We start from the raw sequence: 22,705 nt of genomic DNA on the forward strand, positions 1-22,705 counted from the left end.
CCGTCGGGAATCATCTCCTTCGTCCATACCCACCGGTAGAGCAGAAGAACGGTTGCTGCGTCGGAAAGCACTGCGACGAAGAGTCACCGGCAAACGGTTTGCGACACATATGTTGTGTAAAATACAACATGCATTTACCATGCCGCAAAACCTTTGCCGGTGAATACAAAAGAGCACCACCGGAAGTGTCTAAACATCTAAACCGGCTTTTAAGTACACCGAAGGCACGCTCAATTATTTGCCTCGATGCTTTGTGTGTCTCTTGGTAACGTTTTTCTGCTCTACCAACAGGATTAGACAATGGGGTCAAGAGCCACGATTTGTTGGGATAACCCGCATCGCCTATGGAAAAGAAAAAAATGGTGGGTAATTGTTATGCACACTAGTGCCTGCAGGAAAGTACTGGTGTCAGAACTGTTATGCACTCCAGTGTCTGCAGGAATGTACTGGTGTTTGAACTGTTATGCAAAACAGATGGACTCACAGACAAACTGGGGGATATGACATAATGTACACAGAAGGTGATAGGGTAACAAAATACACACAAAGTGAACAGAGAAGCCCAGAGGCTAAGGAACTGGGTATCTCCCTTGTATGAGAACTGCTCAGATGGAAAAGCAAGATGTTGTGTTTTAATACGTAGAGAACCCGAAATGCTGTTGCTAAGGGCAACAGCAAAACCCTAAAGGGTTACCAACGGGTGTGGCAGTAAACTCCTTGGTCAGAGATGGAATGATAGACACAAGGAGAATCTCCACAATCCTAATTCTCACTTGCAGTGCACAGGTTTTAGCTTACTGCCACTAAACTGACCCCTGACACCTAGCACAGTGAGACAGGATTAGACAGGCAAGTCTTAGAATACAGCCGCAAACTTGCTAAGTTCACAGAGTAGTAACAGAACCCCAGCAAGCTAAACGACTGACTCCAGTCTTACTGCTAGGTCTGGATTGGCAGAGTGTAATACCAAATCCCCAGGCCTATTTGCAGTAAGCAACAAACAAATACAAAGCTACACAGTACTGGCTAACTTTCATGAACTGACTAACCAACAAAGATTCAGCAGCATCTGCTTACCCTGAAAAGAGGCCTTATAAAGCAGGTGCTGTCCACGCCCCACTCAGACCTCACAGACTGTGAGCATAAAAACCAGCACCGGATCCCCTGCCGTGCACAGAGCCTATAACCACTGCACAGCAAAAGACCCGAACCGGAGTATCAGCTGCGCTCAGGTTACTCCACTAGCACTTGTCTCCCGTTTGCCATGACGACGTGGCAGCACAGGGCAGGAGACCCTAACAGTACCCCCCCTCTGACGAGGGGTCAAAGAACCCCTACCACCTGGTTTATCGGGGAACTGCGAGAAGAATGAGCGTATCAGTCTGGGGGCATGAAGATCACAACTGCGCACCCACGACCGCTCCTCCGGGCCATACCCCTTCCAGTGCACCAAAAATGACAGCCGACCCCGAACCACCTTGGAGTCAAGAATCCTTTCAACAACAAACTCCCTCTGGCCACGTATCAGAAGAGGGGAAGGTCTTCCACTGGAAGAAGGATTACTAATCGCCCGTTTTAAAAGGGAACAATGAAATGTTTTATTGATACCCAAAGAACGGGGCAGATCTAACTGAAATGCCACCGGATTGATAACCCTGGTGATCTTATAAGGGCCGATGAACCGGGGCCCTAACTTATGAGATGGCTGTCTCAACTTCAAATTCTTGGTAGACAACCAGACGAAGTCTCCTAATTTGAAGCTGCAGGGTCTTTTCCGCTTATCAAAAACCCTTTTGGTCACTAATGACACAGACACAAGGGCTTTCTTCACTTTCCGCCAAATACCTCTAAGGACCGAAACCACAGAGGAACCACCAGGCGTGGAGTCCAGGGGGTCAAAAGAATTGGCCTTAGGATGATGCCCATACACACAAAGGAAGGGAGAGATCCCTGTAGCAGAGTGAGCCGCGTTGTTATAGGCAAACTCCGCCATGGACAGATGAGCAACCCAGTCAGTCTGACACTTGGAGACATAACACCTGAGGAACTGCTCCAAGGACTGGTTCACCCTTTCAGTCTGCCCATTAGACTGCGGATGGTAGCCTGACGACAAGCTGACAGAAATCTGGAGATCGGAACAAAATGCCCTCCAGAATTTGGCCACAAACTGGGATCCGCGGTCAGAGACCACATCAAGTGGCAACCCGTGGAGACGCACAACATGCAGCATAAATAATTCAGACAGGCGTCTGGCTGATGGCAGCCCAACCAGTGGAACGAAGTGCGCCATCTTCGAAAACCTGTCAACGACAACCCAGATGGCTGTCATCCCCGAGGATTTGGGCAAGTCCACCACAAAATCCATTGAAATGTGGGTCCATGGCTTAGATGGGATAGAGAGTGGATGTAATGGGCCAACAGGAACCCCTCTAGGAGTCTTATTTCGGGCACAGATGTCACATGCCCGAACCCACTGATCCACATCCTTAGCCACCGAGGGCCACCACACCGCCCTAGATAGCAACTCCCGAGTTCTGGCAATACCCGGGTGACCTGCCGACTTCTTGGCATGGAATTCCAGGAACACTCGCTGTCTTAACCTAGGAGGCACAAACAAAAGACCTACCGGAAGGTCTGGAGGAGCCTGCTCCTGTGCTCTAAGGACTAATGATAAGAGGTCCTGGGTAATGCCCACTTTAATACATGATGGGGAAACAATGGGCAACGGCTCCTCGGTGGTCTCCTGGATTGGAGCAAAACTCCGCGAGAGCGCATCAGCCTTGATGTTTTTTGACCCAGGGCGATATGTTATCAAAAAATTAAAGCGAGCAAAAAACAAAGCCCATCGTGCCTGCCTGGCATTGAGACGCTTCGCTGACTCTAAATATGCCAGATTCTTATGGTCAGTGAGAATTGAGACCACAAACTTAGCCCCCTCAAGCCAGTGTCTCCACTCCTCGAGTGCATCCTTAATAGCCAACAATTCCCGGTTACCCACGTCATAATTCATCTCGGCAGGCGAAAATTTACGGGAAAAGTAAGCACAGGGATGAAGGCGATTATCAGACACTCCCATCTGAGAAAGCACTGCCCCAATACCCATCTCAGAGGCATCCACCTCCACCACAAAAGGACGCTCTGGATCTGGGTGTCGCAGCACCTTGGCCGAAACAAATGCCCTTTTGAGACGGGCAAAAGCGGCTTTAGCCTCACAAGACCAGTGAGCAACATCCGCCCCTTTCTTAGTGAGTGCCACCAAGGGCGCCACTATAGACGAAAATCCAGCGATAAATCGTCTATAAAAATTCGCAAAGCCCAGGAAACGCTGAAGCGCCTTCAAACTAGTGGGCTGCACCCAATCCAGGACTGCCTGTACCTTGGAACCCTCCATTTGGAAACCTTCTGGGGAGATAATATATCCTAGAAATGCGATTTGCTGAACTTCAAATTCGCACTTCTCCAGCTTCGCCCCAAGCCGGTGGTCTCTGAGTTTCTGGAGGACTAAGCGTACATGCTTCCGATGTTCCTCCAGGGAATGGGAGAAGATTAGGATGTCATCTAAGTATACAACTAAGAATCTATCCAAATATTCCCTGAGCACATCATTCATGAAATCCTGGAAGACTGCCGGGGCATTACAGAGCCCAAAAGGCATCACCAAATATTCATAATGCCCTGAGTGGGTATTAAAGGCAGTCTTCCATTCATCCCCCTCTCTTATTCGGATTAGATTGTACGCACCGCGTAGGTCAATCTTAGAAAAAATGGTGGCAGTACGAAGCTGGTCAAACAAGACCGAAATGAGAGGCAGTGGGTATGAGTTTTTAATCGTGATACGGTTCAATTCCCTGAAGTCGATGCAGGGTCGCAACGAACCGTCCTTTTTACCCACGAAGAAGAACCCCGACCCAACTGGAGACTGTGAAGGTCTGATAAATCCCTTAGCCAAGTTCTCCTGAATGTACTCTGCCATAGCCTGAGTCTCAGGACGTGACAGGGAGTACAACCTGCTCTTGGGAAGCTTAGCATTTGGCAACAAATCAATGGCACAGTCATAGGGGCGATGGGGAGGTAGTACCTCTGCAACTTTTTTGGAGAACACGTCCGCAAAATCTGCATAACACCCTGGCAATCCTGGCAAACTTAGCTGCGAGAGCCTGACTGGAAGGCTCAAGCAACTCCTGAAACAATCAGTACCCCAACTAAGAATCTCCCCAGAGACCCAGTCAAATTGAGGATTGTGGGCCCTTAACCAGGGTAACCCCAACACCAATGGGGCAAAAGTACAGACAGTCACATAAAAGGACAATTTTTCAGAGTGTGTGGCTCCAATAAACAAAGAAATCTGGCTAGTGCAAGAGGTAATTTTACCTTGGGATAATGGTTCCCCGTTTAACCCACAAATCTCAATTTCCGATGCCAAGGGTACTAAGGGAACAGAGTGTTTCAGGGCGAATTGGCGGTCCATAAAAACCCCGTCAGCCCCACTGTCCACAAAGGCCTCAGTCTTGACAGTTTGACCGAGGATCTTCAAGGTCACCGGAATGATAAAAGTCTTCTTGGGAAATTCTGACTTCTGGCCTGACAGGATATTTCCCATCACCCTCAGGCCCTGAAGTTTTCCGGCTTTTCTGGGCATGATACTACCACATGACCTTTATTCCCACAGTACAAACACAACCCCTGCTGTCTCCTCCGCGTCTTCTCACGCGAGGAGAGGCGGGTAGCCCCAATCTGCATAGGCTCCTCAGAAAATTCCTCAGAGTCTGAGGTTCCCTTGGGAAGGAAGGAAATCTCAGTCTCCCTTTCAAGCCTACGCTCTCTCAGCCGCCTATCCACCCGGATGGATAACTGCATGAGCTGATCCAAGCTATCAGGCAAGGGATATTGTACCAGTTGGTCCTTTATCTGGTTAGAAAGACCTCTTCGGTACTGGTGTCTCAGGGCTGGGTCATTCCACTGGGTATCATGGGCCAACCTCCGAAACTCCGTACAGTAAACCTCAACTGGCCTTCGCCCTTGCTTAAGGATCGAAATCTGAGCCTCGGCTGAGGCCGTCTTGTCAGGGTCATCATACAACATGCCCAGTGCCGTAAAAAAAGCATCAACACTTTTAAGCGACGGACAGTCAGGCTGCAACCCATATGCCCAGACCTGTGGGTCTCCTTGTAGCAAGGAAATCACTATGCCCACCCGCTGAATCTCCGACCCAGAAGACTGAGGCCTAAGCCGGAAGTATAGCTTGCAGCTCTCCTTGAAACAAAAGAACTGCGAGCGATCTCCAGAAAAACGATCCGGGAGATTTACTTTTGGCTCCTTAACCCCTGCAGGTGCTGCTGCTGCGGGAGCTCCGCCAGCAGCCTGGGAGGTGTGCATTTTAATGGACAAATCATTAAATTGTCGAGTCAGGACCTGCACCTGATCGACCACCTGTTGCAACGTATTTTGAGGGGTATGCTCCATATTCCCACAAAATTTCAACAGGAGTATTAGGCTGCTGAATATGTTATGCACACCAGTGCCTGCAGGAAAGTACTGGTGTCAGAACTGTTATGCACTCCAGTGTCTGCAGGAATGTACTGGTGTTTGAACTGTTATGCAAAACAGATGGACTCACAGACAAACTGGGGGATATGACATAATGTACACAGAAGGTGATAGGGTAACAAAATACACACAAAGTGAACAGAGAAGCCCAGAGGCTAAGGAACTGGGTATCTCCCTTGTATGAGAACTGCTCAGATGGAAAAGCAAGATGTTGTGTTTTAATACGTAGAGAACCCGAAATGCTGTTGCTAAGGGCAACAGCAAAACCCTAAAGGGTTACCAACGGGTGTGGCAGTAAACTCCTTGGTCAGAGATGGAATGATAGACACAAGGAGAATCTCCACAATCCTAATTCTCACTTGCAGTGCACAGGTTTTAGCTTACTGCCACTAAACTGACCCCTGACACCTAGCACAGTGAGACAGGATTAGACAGGCAAGTCTTAGAATACAGCCGCAAACTTGCTAAGTTCTCAGAGTAGTAACAGAACCCCAGCAAGCTAAACGACTGACTCCAGTCTTACTGCTAGGTCTGGATTGGCAGAGTGTAATACCAAATCCCCAGGCCTATTTGCAGTAAGCAACAAACAAATACAAAGCTACACAGTACTGGCTAACTTTCATGAACTGACTAACCAACAAAGATTCAGCAGCATCTGCTTACCCTGAAAAGAGGCCTTATAAAGCAGGTGCTGTCCACGCCCCACTCAGACCTCACAGACTGTGAGCACAAAAACCAGCACCGGATCCCCTGCCGTGCACAGAGCCTATAACCACTGCACAGCAAAAGACCCGAACCGGAGTATCAGCTGCGCTCAGGTTACTCCACTAGCACTTGTCTCCCGTTTGCCATGACGACGTGGCAGCACAGGGCAGGAGACCCTAACAGTAATATAAAAAAAAACAAAAAACAAAAAAAAAAAAAAAAAAACAATTAAAATAAATACCTAACAGCCATCCACCCGGCATGTTTCCTGTTTCGAACTTCTCAAACAGCGATGACTGGCTTAGGATGAAGGAGTCGTGAGACGATCCAGGAAATCCCACAAAAATATTCAAAAATTTCATGTTGACATCACAGACCGCCTGTACATTCATGGAATGGAAATGTTTTCAGTTCCGAAAACATTCTTCCGAATTCCGTGGCGGTCTGATCTGCACGTGGGTACAGTCAATCGCGCCCAGAACATTGGGAAAATAGTATTTGGTAAAAAAGCCTAATTTGATCTCACGACATCCGCTGTCCGTATCTGGAAATGTGATGAACTGGATCGTCAATTTGCGGAAAGCCCTAATGACCTGGGTTATACAGCGCGACAGTGTCGACTGTGAAAAACCGCATGTTTGAGACAGTGTAGGCTGGAATGTGCCTGACGCCAAAAAATGTAACATAGCCAGCAGTTTCTGGAAACCGCTGACTGCGCGATTGGTCCGTGCCCGAGGTTCCAGGTCGGCCTCCAACAGAGCGTACAGCGAATATATGTCGCGAGTCGATAAGCGATAATTTTGAATAACCTCGAACTCGCTGAGATCCTCCAGTTCACGCCTAGTGCGATACTGGCGTGGACGTGGAAATGAAACCCGCAATACTGGCTCACCCAGTGCAGACATTTGCTGACCTTGATCCTGATGTTCACCAGCCCTTTCTTCCTCCATGCTTGCAGCCAGCATGAACATCACAATCTGGTCAGAAAAAGGCTCCATTATTGTAGTCAGTACAAAAATAGGATATAAATGTGTTTTGAAACGCAGGGATTGTCCTAAAAAAACGATTCCACAAGAGAGCTGACTGTAATGGCTCCTTCTCCCTGAAGTCTCAAAACCGGGAGTGAGGAGATAGGAAGGGCTTTGCAGAAGTGTATCCTGGGTAAAACTGTGGAATCATGAGTACATTTCCCTCGGCAGAGTGAAGAAAAAAAATATTCTTTTAAAAAATCAATTAAATAATACTTGTGAGTCAAAAAAAGACAAACCAAGTAGATAATCCCTTCAAATATAAATAGATAATAAGAATTTACTCACCGGTAATTCTATTTCTCATAGTCCGTAGTGGATGCTGGGGACTCCGTAAGGACCATGGGGATTAGCGGCTCTGCAGGAGACTGGGCACAACTACAAAGAAAGCTTTAGACTACTGGTGTGCACTGGCTCCTCCCACTAAGACCCTCCTCCAGACCTCAGTTAGGATACTGTGCCCGGAAGAGCTGACACAATTAGGAAGGATTTTGAATCCCGGGTAAGACTCATACCAGCCACACCAATCACACCGTATAACTCGTGATACAATACCCAGTTAACAGCATGATAACAACTGAGCCTCTCAACAGATAGCTCAACAATAACCCTTTAGTTAAGCAATAACTATATACAAGTAAAACATCCACTAACAGATGCTTATCAAGAGGTTTTAATCACACCCTACATACCTCACACAGTTAGATAAATTACTGAGCAAGGAAGGGCTACTAAAATGAATCAAGACCTATTGTACTGTACATGGGGGAGCCAATCATACTGCTTCATAACAACAGGTTTAAATAATAATCATTGTGACATTTTTATTTCTTTATTATTTGAGCAGTTAAAAACATGTTTTGGGCTCCCCATCAGGCTCCTTTGATATTAATAGCTGTACTAGGCAGGGTTGCCACCCACTGTCTCCCTTGAGTTTTATCCTCTGTATGGAGGCTTTGGCAAGATCTATAATGTCAAACCCTAATATTTCCGGTTATGTCTTACAGGATAAAGAATATAAATTCTACCTTTTGCCGATTACTTATTGGCTACAATCACGAATCCGATCACTTCCCTGCCTAATTTACTGGAGGAGTTCAGGATATATATTTTTTGTAATCAAGTATTTTTATTGGCTTTTCAAAATTCCAAATAAACTCACAGAAAAACAAAGAAAATAAAAACAAGATAAAAAATTATAGTAACAAAATGCAGTAAAATAAAATATCAAATATAAGAGGACATGCACACAGCTGCATCAAAAAATAACAGAGCAACAGTACATACATATAATATATACAAAATTGAGCAAGAATAAATGTCAGCATCAGACGAAATCACTAAAAGTATATATAATAAAGTTTAGGCCGACGGAGGGACAGATAAAAACTAAAACTTAGAGCCCAATGGATAGGTCACTAGAGGGATCAGTAAGAGCATAACGGGAGTCTTGCTACATTGACAAGACTTTGTCAAACTTTAAGGAACATTTTATTTTCTGATACATAAAATGCTCATGAGAAACAGTATAATTAACTAACGCTATCCAGGAAAAGAGAGAGGGGAGGTCATATGCCGTCTAACGATGGGCAATGCAGACCCTGGCCAACATTAAAAGGTTATTCACATATAGACGTAAAGAAGCAGTAAGTGATTTTTCCAGGTCGAGACCAAAAATACAAATATGTGTGGCCAGTAAAGGCAAGCTAATACCCATAGTACGACAATCTAGACCCCTCTCGCACTCCCCCCCCCCTCCCAAAAAAAAATAAAAATACAGGTGGATATTTAGGATATTTGACAACCTTTCTAATTTCAACGGCAATTACACCAAGTTGGTAGCTCTAAATATTACAGCATCTCTTCATATCACAGCCGGCTGATAGCTGGCCCTAAAATTGCCTTTCCCATCACCTGGCATCTTCCCAGTTGAGATAATTTGTGGTTATCTTCACTAGAGACCTTTATAACTTATTTGAAGCTAATTTTACCCCTCTCATTGCCAAAATATGTTCAGAATTACAGTGTTGGAGAGCTGGACCCTTCTTGTAGTTTTGTAGTTTGGGAGGCTGGGTATAGTAAAAATGATTTCTCTTCAAAGAGTTTGTACCTCCTACAAGCTTTGCTCAGTGAGATTCCTCCCTGATAGTTTCTTGAAGTCCAGGCTCTTTTCAGGGACTTTGGGGTTGGGGGAGGCCTCATCTGAAGCTCAAACTAATGTACAGACAAATAGAAGGGCTCTTCGGCTTCCCAATATTCAGGGATATTATCATGCATGTCTCCTCACTAGAATCCTGGAATAGTCTAGAGCTGATACAACAATGGCTGGCTGTCCCTATCTCCATATCCCCATGGCTCCTCACCCTCCTCAGTACCTTAGAAAGAAGACTTCCATCTGCTCAATGTCCTCCTAATATATGTTTTTTTATTGAATTCTTGTTTCCCCCCAGGGATGAATCTTCAAGCTTTCCAACACTGGTTTGATGTGGGTCTTTTGCTGGGCCGGACAGCTGGTGACTAGGGGCTCAATAATGTCCTTTGCTGATATATGGGACAAATGGAATTTGCCCCAGGAGGAACATTGGCTTTATCTACAGTTTCACAATTTCCTCAAATCTCTTGGACCCTCTGGTGCCTTACAAATGGCTCCTTTGCGCTAGCCCCTCAGCCCCTTCACATACTATATACCTGATATAATATAACATAATCTCCTTTCGGAAGATGCAAATTTACTTCTTCCACAGTTTACTAAAATGTGGGACCTAGAGATGGGTGAAGAATTGGGGGAGGACAACTGGGTTAAAAAGTTTAGTTTAGCTTACACTTGCCCCTTTAATGTGTTTGAGAGACCAAGTACAAAGTTCCCTTTTGGTATAGGTGTCCATATGCTTTATCTAAGATTGGGATTGGCGTGCCCAACACATGCTACCTTGCTCAACCGCTCCTGGCAACCTGTTTCACATCTGATGGCAATGTTCTAGCCTTCAGCCATTTTTGGCTTAAGTGATTAAACTCTGCTATTATTTTAGGAGAACTGGTTCCGTGGTATCGAGATGATAGGTTGATAGTACTAAGGTCGACAGTCAACAGGTCGACCACTATTGGTCAACATGCATTAGGACGACATTGACAAAAGGTCAATATGGCAATGGTCGATACAGGAAAAGGTCAACATGTGTTTTTTACAATTTGTTTTCATTTTCAACTTTTTCATACTACCATCACGTGGACTATGATTGGGAATAGTAACCTTGCCCACAGTCGCTCACCATGAAAGGGGACATGGTGCAATAATTGGGGTTCCAATCATTTTACAGAGAAAATGACACCAAAAACAAACTCATGTTGACCTTTTCCTCTGTCAACCTTTACTGGGTCGACCTTTTGTCAATGTTGACCTTTTTCCCTATGTCGACCTTGTGCCTGTTGACCTTTTGGGGCCAACCTAGACACTGTTGACCTTTTTCAGGTCGAACGATTGATCCATAACCTGTTCCACCAGGTCCGTTGTTCTGGTTGTTTTACCTGTCTTCCAGACCAATCTCAAAATATAAAAAAATCGTTGTTGTGCTATTTGAATAATGCTGCTAAGTAAGTTATCCCAAGTAAGGTGGTGCTCCTCTTATCCTTCAACGGGAGGATTGATTTAATAAAACTGATTTCTTTATGGAAATGGATGATACTGTATACTGACCTCTGTAACTAAGCAGACTTGTGATTCCCATGGGCATCTTAAGAGAGGGGGAGGCCCATGTGCACACCCTGGGTGGGCCCCCTCCTCTCCACGGCACCATAGGCTCTGGCAATATGCCGGAGTCTACTGCGCATGCGCAGGTCTCCCGAAACATGGCACCCGCCGTGTTTTGGAGACAAAAGTCGAAATGTGTATGCGCAGTGGCCATTTTGTAGGTTTTTTTTGCTGCGATGGCTGCCACTGCAGTGCCCGGCAGTGGACTTCAGAGAGGTGAGTATGAAAATATGGGTGCAATGTGTGCGGTGTGGGCCCCCCTGGACCCAAGGGCCCGTGTGCACCCCACACTTTGCACCCATGATAGCAACGCCAATGGTGGTTCCGTTGGATGGACTTCTAGGATTTTGCAGCCTTCATGGATATTCATAAACTTTCCAACTCTTAGGCCACTTTATGGCCTTTTTCCGGGTATTCTGGGACTTTAGCCCTCTGGTTCAGACATTGAATTTCCTTCTTAACTATTTCTAACCTGCATAGTTGATTCCATGGAGCTGTTAGCAAGAGATGTTAGCAATAAATACTATTATATAATATATACACAACGGGATAAAACTATTATATTTAGCAATAGCTGTTTACAACAGGATTATATTATCAAGATATCAAAATGGCAGTATTATAACTTCCATATAATTATTATATTTATCTAAATGGTTTAGGACTGTAGCAGTACCTTTAGGGAGTTTGTATTGCTTCTCCGGATGCCTGTGGCCACTGATGAAGCCAGCTTTTAACATGAGAGGTAGTGAAGATGGAAAATTAAGCCCCCGACTAGGATACTGATGAAGGTGCATGTATCCGCAGTATAATGCATAGATGCCAGCCATACAAATGTCATACTTGCCGACTCACGATTTTTTGGCCAGTCCCCAGAACCCTTGGAAGAGTGGCCGGATCTCCTGCATTCCACCCGCTTCTTAGTGAAGAGAGCAATATACGGAGATTTTACAGGAAATAGCTGCTCTGTATTGAGGGGGCGGGGATGATTGATGTAGATTTGCATAATTTAGACTCGTTGCTCCTGCGGACTTGCTAATAGTGCCATTTTGAGGGCATGGCCTAGTGATGGGACAGCCCAGCCCCTCCTAAGTGATAAGCTACATCTCCTCTTAAGGCTTGTCCCAGAGAGGAGACTTAAAAAAGTAGGCAACCATTACAAATGTCTTCTTACCTCTCCACAAGCCCTTATAATGCTCATCGCCTTCCCTCCCACGTGCATTTTGCATGGCATCAACCTCCAGAGTTATTCAAATACTATATAAGGGTGTATATTGTTATATATAAATCTTTTTAGCATTTATTTTAGTCATACTTTTACTGATTTCTAAGATCACGCCATACTTACCTACTCTCCCAGAATAGCAGGAGTAGTGAATCTGTATGGAAGGGGCAAGGCTAAAATTAAAGAAAACAGTTTAGCCCCACCCCTTCCCCATAGACCCGTGATTCGTGGCATTTTGCTGCAACGGATACATGGCCTAATGATATGACAAGCCTGGCCCAGTCACTGCAGTGGTCAGCTTCTCCCATAGAAGAAAAACATAAGTAAGTATTGTGCACACTGTTGACTGTTTTTTTCTCGCTGTGCTCTAAAACACTTTCCTCTCCTCACAGGCAGAAAACTATCTATACTATGTAGCAGATCCAGGGCTGAACGTGAACGTGTTTCTCTCTCATGAAAGCAACAGCAGAGAGCCTTCTCCTCACGATAGCTGTGCCTGCTCTGCTGCATGCTATCATCACTATTTCATGACCCAAACAGCAGGGGGCTACTATAACCTGTTGTTCCTGTTTACAAAGGAAGCATCACTAAGCACAGGGATCCATGGGCTAATTGGAATAGACAAATAAAAGGCCACCTTCTCACAGTGGCAGAACTAGTGACTGGTGGGCCCAAGTATGACAATATGGCTTGGGCCCCCAGCCCTAAAACAGGTCTTCTTTGCATGTCTAAGGCCCATGTCTGACAAATGGGTGTGGCCAGTGCCGTAACTAGACATTTTAGCGCTGTGTGCAAGAAAGAGCATCGGCGCCCCCACCCCTCCTTAATGTAGACCGGCGAAAATGCGCGCCTTAGGCGCGTGCAAAAAATATAGGGGCGTGGCTTCCTGGGAAAGGGGTGTGACCACAAAATAATACCAATTCATAATGGTGCACAGTAGTCTCCATTATTCAAATTACGCCGCACAGTAGCGCCACGACACCAGGTAGAGCCCCTTTTCACACATTACGGCAGACAGCGCCTCCTTTTTTACACATTACGGCAGACAGCGTCCCCTTTTTACACATTACGGCAGACAGCGTCCCCTTTTTACACATTACAGCAGACAGCGCCTCCTTTTGACACATTACGGCAGACAGCGTCCCCTTTTTACACATTACAGCAGACAGCGCCTCTTTTTTACACATTACGGCAGACAGCGTACCCTTTTTACACATTATGGCAGGCAGTCCCCATTTTTACACATTACGGCAGACAGCGTCCCCTTTTTACACATTACAGCAGACAGTGTGCCCCTTTCAGCATTACAGCAGACAGCGTCCCCGTTTTATACATTACAGCAGACAGCGCCTCCTATTTACACATTGGAGAGTAGGCGGCACTCATGAGGCTTGAAGCGGTAAAATATAATCAAACAGTGTTTTTTATTCAAGTCCCCTCCCTCAGAACAGATTTTTTATATATATATATATATATATATATATTGTCAAAGTCAGAAAAATATCATGATGCACACTACCATATTTGCACCTCATGCGTGTCCCCGCAGCGCGTGCCCACGCTCTCCCGTGCGTACGCATACCCGCTGGTGCGTGCACCCGCAGGCGCACGGTATGCGCATTTACGGTAGAGTTTGTGTGCGTCTAGCGGGCGACTCGATCGTTACATATTTTAACCATATAATGTATTTTGTAGATTATGGTCCCTTTGATAGAATCTGAAAGTTTAGTTAATGTAGCATGTTCATAGACAAAGAGATCCCTCTTTGTTTGATACGAAGGGTCAGACAGAGGTTATACAGTGGTGTTTAGTATCCATCGGAAGAGTATTTAATTAGCAATATTCCGGTGTTGGTTTGAAGCAGATTAATCGCTCATGCGAATAGTTATGGACATAAGAAGTTTATGGACATTTGCTATTATTTGCACTTTATTATCCATGCGGCGGGAAACCTAGTTTCCCACCCACCTGAGCAGTTGGAAATAGTCACAGCCCACCTGTATGAATCAACCTATGACCTTTTGTTATAATGCGAAGACGAATTCCTGTGTCCAATGAACAATGAGATTGTAGGGACCATTGTATTGTATTGTGAGTGGTGTATATATAGACGAGCCGATCTGATCCAGCTCCACTCTACTCTCTTCAACGGTTCTCATCACTGATAATCGGGAGCTGGATATTCAGAAAGGCGCATGCGATTGTTCCCCTTGTGCGTAAGTTTTCTCCGCAATCATATTGTCTTTATTGTTATTGTGAGCCATATCTCTCTCTCCCTCTCTTCTCCCCTTTTCTCTCTCTTTTCCTCTTAAAGTGTTATTGTGCTGTTATTGTATTTCATGTGTAGTTATCTGGTTAGTTAGTCTATGTTATATTGGTAGTGTATGACTTGTATTGTATTATTCTTTTGCAAATAGAACGTTTATATCAGGTGTTAGAACCTAAGATCGGTATCTGTGTATTTCTTATATTTCTAAGTATTCTCTGAGCGTCGGAGACGCTCGTACAGCTTTAAGTTAATAAGGTTACACTGTGTTACATTTACACCCTATCACTACACCAAGGTTTACTGCATAATACATTGTTTTATGGTATAGTTATAAAGGTTTTATACTGTGAGCGTCAGCGCCGCTTGTGATCTCCTCGTGGTCCCGAGCGTCCGCTACGCTAATAGCGTATCATTACGTTAGTCGGCAGCCAATAGCGTGCCTGCCTGTGATCTCTTGGCCGTGAGCGAACGTGACGCTTGATCGTCTCGACTACGGCTAAGCGATTGTTACGCAACGTGCGTACCCTTACGGTATTCCATACGCCAATAGCGTACTGTGTTCTTTGACCTCTTAAAGGGTTTTAAGTAAGATAAATACTTAGCTTTATCAATTGGCGGCTCGTCCGTCCTTCACATATCTGTACTAGGTAATTTCAGCAGACATTATCCATCAGCAAAGGGCGGGAGATCATATTCCTCGTAGTGCTGACTGGATAAGCGTCTGCTTCGCTTAGTAAAGGGTGCTGAAGGAATCCGGAAACGGAGGTAAGAACAACACAATAGTGTCTTTTAAAACTGTTTTTTTCTGTTTCGCGTACGCACACACGCACGCATATATCTGCATTTCTTTTCATTCGTGTATTTTCATATCACTCTCCTGTTTGCCATTTTATAATTGATAAACGTGCTAAGAGAGATTTGTCGCTATTAACAGTTAAAGAGTAAAAGTAATACATTAAGGGGTAAATTGTAAAGCACGCACACAGCTCTGCCTAAGGATACAAGGAGAGATCTGTGTGGTGCTCGGTAGATGATCGAGGATCACCTACATTGATAAACGTGTTAGTTGTATTATGGTGGATATCTGCCTTGCGTACACGTGTCTCTAACAAAAGGCTGAGACCCGCGTGTGCAACCCAAAGGCCGACGCACGCAGCGTATATTACGCAACGGAGCGTCTGGGTACGCCCACGTAACTCAAATCACACGATAGTGTTATTTTAAACAGGCGAAAAGGTGGCAACGCGATAAATAGCGCAAATCGATTTTAGTGTCCGAAATTTAAGCTAATAGATCCTTCTCCAATTTACGACTCATCTGGTCTAAAGGGAAGAAATTTCTGCGCAGAAATAGAAAGAAATAGAAACAAAAGTAAAAGTGTACATGTGGTGAGTGAGTGCAATTATATAAGTTTCTACAATTTTTGGGATTGAACCACAGGAAATCATCGAGTTCTCGTGAGGTACATACATGTAAGTGACGTGCATGGTGGCTAGGGAGGCATCCCTTGTTAAACATATAAAGAGCATTAGAGTGTAGCAGACCAGGAGGTCATACTGTAGCAGACCAGGAGGTCCGGAACAGACCAGGAGGTCTAGGTACAGCAGACAAAGAAGTCCGCTATAGAGACAAGTAGCACAACACCAGGAAGGGTTGGTGCGGAACCCATATAGGCCATAAAGCTCAGGCTGAAGGAATTCGCAGCTGCTAAATTTCGATTCCACTGGTCGCTCCGCACATAAGATTAGTTGCTTATGTGCTGAACGATTGTACCGCACGTAATTGTGTGCATTAGTTAGTAATTTGACCCAGTATTATTTGCGTACGGAAGGGGTCATAAACGCTATTTGTACATTCTAACGTGATTTGTGTAATTTTTTATTTTTTAAGGGAAGTTCGCTGGTCACTCAGGAATTATCCAACAACCAACATTTACTGGAAAGGGTTAATGCTCTTCGGATCACACTCGCATGTTCCAGTAAACAAAGGTTCATAGGGGCCCTGGGTCGAGTACGCCAGCGCTAAAACAGTGTGTAGGCGTATTGGTCTGCGTGGGTGTGTGAGTGGGGTACTCGGTAAACCGCCACCGTCAGCCTATCTTGAACATCTTGGTTTTTGTAAGGGTTCGCTGAAGACCCTGATATAAAGGTCAGAGGTAGTGCAAGCAACACCTGCAAGCTATGGGGGCCAGTTGTTCAGGTAGGGGGCGATCAACCTCGGTTCGGGTTGATTTAGTAAACCGACCAATCGGGTCGGCAAGGTATGTAATGTGTGAAAAATACGGTTCACACACAGAGGTTTTATGTGATGAATGGGAAAGAATGACTGTACATGACGGGGAGAAGTTCCCAAGAGTAGGCAGCTTTAGCCCAGATGTGTTACTAAATCTAAGGAGGAGGATATGTCTCATTAAATCAACAAAGAGACGGATCAAACATTATGATTATTTACAGTTATGGCAACAGGAGGGTGAAATACAGAGAGGATTGGCTCAGGCGGCGGGATCTAACCCTATCAGGAAACTGGTAGCCACGGCACCACCGCCACCATATATATCAGGAGAGAAATTGGTTGCGGAGAATGACGCACTAGGGTGCAATAAACAGGCACTTAGCAACTGTATAAATGTTAAGGATAATATTAACAAGTTAACTAATACAAGTATTAACCCATGCAAGTTGTACCCTGTTTTAAACTTTCCCCAGGAGTGTGATCAAGAGGACGAATCGACAACAATATCGGCGCTCTCTCTAGCAGCCACCATATCAGAAACAACAGTAGGCACGGCCCAACCCGTAAGATTAGTATCAAAGGCCCCTAGCGGAGGGACAGGTGAGGTCGTATCAACGGGTAAGTACGGCACCATACACTATGCTGAAACCATTTCACCACAGGCTGTAGAATCTACTCAGAATGATATTATTAAACTTAATCCCGTTAGGGTAATAGCAGTGCCAAATGGGAAAACGGACACTACAGGAGTCACTCCTGTCAGAAACATTGCCATGCACTGCCCATTTACCCGAATGGAATTAAGAGCAATAGTGTCTGAATTCCCTGATCCTAGGAAAGATCTAGTTGCTAGCCAGAAATACATCAGAGACCTAGGGAACACTGTAGAGCCCAATAACAAAGACTGGCAGATATTGCTGAGGGCATGTTTACCCTCCAATGTCGACCCAGAAAGGTTCTTAGCTGACTGTAAATTAGATGGAGAGGTACCCCTTACGGATGTGTACAACTCAGATAATGTAAAGAGGATAAATTTACAGTTGAAGGAGTATTTTCCAGCTGTAGTCAAATGGAATAGAATTTTCTCCATTAAACAAAAAGAGACAGAAACAGCTGCTGATTATTTTCATCGGGCACTACTAGAAATGGCAAAATACACAGGCATAGAAGACATTAAGACCAATGCAAATCATAGAGAAGTAGCAGTATCTGTGTTAATGGATGGTTTAAAAGAGGTATTGAAAGCAAGGGTACAGACCACGCAACCATGTTGGCGAGGTCTGTCGGTGGCTACCTTGAGAGAGGCCGCTGTTGATCACGATCGAAATATCACCAGACACAGGGAGTCACAAGGTGATAAGTTAATGGCCGTAAGTATACAGGCTTTGACCACAAGGCAACCTTCGTATAAACCTCCGACCCCTGTGGGTAAGTCAAATGTGGTAACTTGTTATTTTTGTCATAGACAGGGACACATGGCACGAGACAGTAGAGCGAAAAATTCACAAAAATCATACCAACCCCCTAGACAACGACATGACACACGAAATTGGGATCAGGGTCCACAGAGACGGAATTATGAGCCACATACAGGGGAAACAAAAAGATATCCCCCAAAAGGAGACTGGCAAGTTTCTGGCAGTTCCCATTTAACCCCTTCTCAAGTAGTTGCTGCCAGCGGGATTCAGGGAGGTCACCATACCCAATAGGGGTGTGGCCACACCTGTAATCTGCAGCCAGTAAAATTGATTGCAAATCTTGGAAGTGAACCCGAAATTGCAATTAATGTAGCTGGTAAATCATTAAACTTTCTTGTAGATACGGGGGCGGCCAAATCAGTGATAAATTCGACAGTGGGCATGAGAACCACTGGTAAGACAATTCCAGCCATGGGAGTAACGGGAGTAGTCCAGCACTACCCTGTTAGCAAACCAGCCGAGATTACAATAGGGCCTTTACATACCAAGCATTCCTTTTTGCTGGCTGCATCGGCACCGACTAATCTCCTGGGAAGAGATTTATTGTGTAAAATGGGGTGCGTCATTTATTGTACTCCTGAAGGTGTATTCTTAGACATACCTGAGAATAACGCTCAGGAAGTACGAGACATGTTAGACTCCCCATCAAAATTAATGACACATACCGTTATGACAAATAGGACTCCATCCCAAGTAGAAGAAATGACATCCCAAATACCAGAGTCACTTTGGACTAAAGATGGACAAGACACTGGATTAATGGCAAACGTAGCTCCGGTAGTTGTACAAGTAAAAGATGGTAGGATAGCTCCAAAAATCCCACAATACCCTCTGAAGCCAGAGGTGGAGTTAGGAGTATATCCCGTAATAGAGCGCTTGCTACAACAGGGCATTCTGGTAAGAACATCCAGCACTGCCAATAGTCCCATCTTCCCTGTGAAAAAGAGTGGGGGGAGGGGTTACAGGCTAGTGCAGGATCTAAGGGGGATTAACAAAATAGTTGAGAGTCAGTTCCCCGTAGTGCCAAATCCAGCTGTCATCCTTATGCAGATCCCTCCCACTGCGAATTTTTCACTGTTATTGACCTCTGCTCCGCTTTCTTCTCGGTACCTCTGCACCCTGACAGCCAATATTTGTTTGCATTTACATACAGAGGAGTCCAATACACATGGACTCGATTACCACAAGGTTTCATAGACAGTCCAAGTATATTTTCCCAGGCTTTGCATGATTGTTTACAGTCTTTCCAACCAGAGAGTGGATCAGCATTGATACAGTATGTGGATGATTTACTACTGTGTTCAGATTCATTGGAAGCGTCCCTAAAGGATACGAAACAGCTCCTGTTTCATCTTTCAGACACAGGACACAAGGTTTCCAAAGACAAGTTGCAACTATGCCAAACTAAAGTAAAATATTTAGGACACTGTCTAACACAAGGACTGAGACACCTGACCGCTGATAGAATCCAAGCAATTAGAGACATGACTCTGCCACAAACCCAGCAACAAATCAGAACATTTTTAGGAATGTGTGGGTATTGCCGTAACTGGATCCCAGGATTTTCCATTCTAGCATTACCTTTGCAGGAGATGGTCTCATCAAACAAACCTGATCGGATTTCGCATACAGACGAATCCAAGATGGCATTTGAGAGACTTAAACAGTGCCTAACGCAGGCGCCAGCATTAGGTATGCCAGACTATGGGAAACCCTTTGAGCTGTACGGAACAGAAAGTGCTGGTTGCGTGGCAAGCGTCCTAACCCAAAAGCACGGTGATGCCAGCAGGCCGGTAGCATACTACAGCGCTCAGCTAGATACGGTAGCGCGATCCCTCCCCACATGCTTGCGAAGCGTTGCTGCGATAGCATTGCTAGTAACGAAAAGCGAAGATGTAGTGCTAGGACACAACCTCACAATCCATACACCACATGCAGTGTCAGCCTTGCTAAATTCTGCCCAAACCAGGCACGTCTCATCAGCGCGGTTTACAAGATGGGAATTGGCACTAATGGCCCCCGTAAACATCACCATAAGGAGATGCAGTGCATTAAATCCTGCAACATATCTCCCAGGTGTGCCTGCACAGGCACAAAGGGTGGAGGGTGAGAGTGATGGGGAAGGAGGATTTAATACAAAAGATGACATGCATGATTGTATGGAATATTTGACCCAAAATTTCACGGCAAGGCCTGACATCAGTGACAACCCACTGGAAGATGTAGATCTTACTTTCTACACTGACGGTAGTTGTCACAGACAGTCGGACTCGGGAGACTTGTGTACTGGATACGCAGTCGTAGATGACCAAGGCACCATAGAAGCAGAACCGCTAGGCCCACCTCACTCAGCCCAGGTTGCTGAACTGGTTGCCCTAACCAGAGCATGTGAATTGGCTAAGGGCAAGTCAGCCAATATCTACACCGATTCTAGATACGCCTTCGGGGTAGTCCATGATTTCGGAGCCCTATGGCGCCTCAGAAATTTCATGACGGCAGCTGGTACACCGGTAGCGCATGCAGCTCACATCAAAAGGCTTCTAACAGCGATACAGGAACCTGACAGAGTGGCTGTTATCAAGTGTAAAGCACATACATATAGCCAAGACCCAGTATCACTTGGTAACAGCCGAGCAGACGAAGCTGCTAAGTTAGCAGCCGGTTCCCCCAGACAGACAGACACCACACAACTGATGGTATTTAATACCATCAACACACAGAAGTTGTGTGAAATGCAAAATTTGTGTTCCACACAGGAAAAGGCAGTCTGGAAGGCAAAAGGATATGGCCAGGAGTCCTCAGGACTCTGGACAGATGGACAGGGTAAACCAGTGGCCCCCAGAGCATATCTTCCATGCTTAGCTGATGCAGCACACGGGCTGACTCATCTGGGCAAGGAGGGAATGTGCAAGTTGGTAAGAGCATATTGGTGCGCCCCAGGATTTTCATCTCATGCAGGTAAGAGAGCAATGTCATGCCTTACCTGTTTGAGGAAGAATATCGGAAAGGCAATACCAACAGAACCATCTCATATCCCACCTACAGGCGGCCCTTTTCAGGTAATACAGATTGACTTTATACAATTACCCCCTTGTCGAAATTTGAAATATGTACTTGTTTGTATAGATGTATTCTCAAATTGGGTCGAAACATTTCCTGCGGCCACAAATACCGCTATGTTTACTGCTAAGAAAATTGTGCAGGAATTTGTGTGTAGATACGGTATCCCTAGAATAATTGAAAGTGATAGGGGTACCCATTTTACAGGTGATGTCTTTCAAGGAATGTGTAAGTTGATGGGAATTGATAGTAAGCTGCACACTCCATACCGCCCCCAGGCGAGTGCGAAGGTGGAAAGAGTGAACAGCACTATTAAAAATAAACTGAGTAAAGTTATGGCAGAAACAGGATTGACATGGCCAGAAGCTTTACCCATTGTACTATACAGCATCAGAACCACTCCCAGGTCCCCTCTTAATCTGTCCCCCTTTGAAATCTTGTTTGGTCGACAACCGCATGTTATGATTAACCCTCAGGATGATTTGAAGTGTAACAATGAAGTGACTGTAAAATACCTGGTTAACACGAGTAAACAGCTAAGGAATCAAAATGATAATTTGAAATTAGTGATTCCTGATTTGCCAGATAGTAATTGTCATGACATTGAACCTGGGGATTATGTAATGATACAGAATTTTCTACGCTCAGGTTGCCTTATTGACAGATGGGAAGGACCATACCAAGTCTTATTGACTAGCACTACAGCATTGAAGGTTGCTGAGAGAGAGACTTGGGTTCATTCGTCCCATTGTAAGAAGGTTGCTGATCCAGAGAGGTCCCGTGATAAAGAACAGACGGTAGAGGAAGTTGTATCACTGGAGTGTCTGTTTCAGGAGGACTGAGGCGGCACCCGAGCATTGAAAATCATAAGATCGGAAGCAGTTGTCGATCCCCTGTTCCCTTTTTATTGTTTTCTCCACTTCCCATCCCATCTCCCTCAATTATTTTTTCCCCCTTCTTACTCTTCTCCATTTCCTCCTATAAGATGGACTTGCCCCAAGAGACTGTGATCCGGATTTTCCTGTTGACCATGATGTTGACCAGAGCAGTCTGTTCCGGCGAGAGTACCATGGAGGTCGAGAGAGGTTCTGGAATGGGTTCTGATGACAAAGATGGAGGCGTAGTTTTCCAAGAACAACTTAACCAACAAGTAAAGGCGAGTATCAGAAAACGATCCGATAGCATTGACAATAGAAGGAATTGTGAAGGATTGTTAGCTGAAGAAAACTGTATCTGTAGGCTCTGTGACAATGTAGTTGAGGATGGGTGCATCAAGAAATGCCAATCCAGTTTTAATATCCACATGGACCGGCATCCATTGAGTGACTATCACTCCTTAGTGGGTAATGTGTTAAATCAGACAGATTGTTGGGTATGCTCTCAAGTACCTCAAGGCCATAGCAAATCAGGGCT

This window comes from Pseudophryne corroboree, chromosome 3, assembly GCF_028390025.1.
Source record: "Pseudophryne corroboree isolate aPseCor3 chromosome 3, aPseCor3.hap2, whole genome shotgun sequence".
NCBI lineage: Eukaryota > Metazoa > Chordata > Amphibia > Anura > Myobatrachidae > Pseudophryne > Pseudophryne corroboree.